At 37.9% G+C, this 1,158-nt stretch overlaps 1 non-coding gene across 1 annotated transcript; it reads left to right on the plus strand.

Annotated features, from left to right (window-relative positions):
- Positions 1–824: 824 nt before the first annotated feature.
- LOC118925248 (U6 spliceosomal RNA) lies at positions 825–931 on the plus strand. The gene has a single exon (XR_005029960.2). It is a non-coding gene; the product is annotated as a U6 spliceosomal RNA (small nuclear RNA).
- The last annotated feature ends 227 nt before the right edge of the window (positions 932–1,158 follow it).

Genomic DNA, 1,158 nt, shown 5'->3' on the forward strand with positions numbered 1-1,158 from the left:
ATGGATAAATTTTTAGAAACATACAATCTACGAAGCCTGAATCAAGGAGAAACAGAAAATCTGAACAGATCAATAATAAATAAGGAGGTTGGAGTAGTAATTAAAAATCTTCCCACAAAGAAAAGCCTAGGACCAGATGGCAATTCTACCAAACCCTGAAGAAGAATTAATACCAATCCTTTTTAAGTTCTTCCAAAAAATAGAGTAGAGGGAACACTTCCAAACTCATTTTATGAGGCCAGCATCACTCTGATACCGAATCCAGCAAAAACAAAAGAACTGCAGGACAATATTTTTGATGAGCATAGATGCAAAACTATTTAATAAAACACCAGCAAACTGATTTAACAACACATCAAAAAAGATTGTAATGTTGGACCAAGGATGATTTATCCCTGGGAACAATGTTAACTTAAGTAAATCAATCAGCGTGACTCGCCACATTAGCAGAACGGGAGAGCAAAGCCACATAGTCATGCCAGGAGATGCAGAAAAAGTATTTGACAAAGTTAAACATTCACTAATGATAAAAACTCTCAAAAAACAGGCACAGAATGAATTTGCCTCCACACAAGGAAAGTAACTCAATCCCTGGTTCCTTCTCTGTTCCCATATCCTACCACTGTGTCTCGCTCCCTGTGTTCAAGCTACACCGGCCCATTTAGGGTTCCCTATAAACACACCCCAAGCATACTTCTATCTCAGGGCCTTCCCTCTGACTGGGCCCTTCTTCCACCAGAACTCTTGAGGCTTCTTCCTTCACTGTATGTTATTAGTGATGTTTCTGCTCCAATGTCACCTCTGTATTAAAAAAGTAGCTTTTAGTGCTTGCTTCGACAGCACATATACTAAAATTGGAACAATACAGAGAAGATTAGCATGGCCCCTGTGCAAGCATGATACACAAATTTGCGAAGCGTTCCATATTTTTATAAGAACTTGTTCGTTATGCTTCAGAAGATTGGAGACTGTTAAGAATTAGGCTTGGGGTTGATTAATGATTGTGCATTGAGTCCCCTATAGAGAATTTTATCGTTGTTAAAATTTGATCAATAAATATGAGAGATGCCCTCCCTCTCAAAAAAAAAGGGGGGGGAAAAGTCAATTTCTTATCCTATTTGTTATCCTATCAGTTCTCTTAAAACATTTATTTGAGAA

The sequence above is a fragment of the Manis pentadactyla genome, chromosome 2 (assembly GCF_030020395.1).
Source record: "Manis pentadactyla isolate mManPen7 chromosome 2, mManPen7.hap1, whole genome shotgun sequence".
Lineage (NCBI taxonomy): Eukaryota > Metazoa > Chordata > Mammalia > Pholidota > Manidae > Manis > Manis pentadactyla.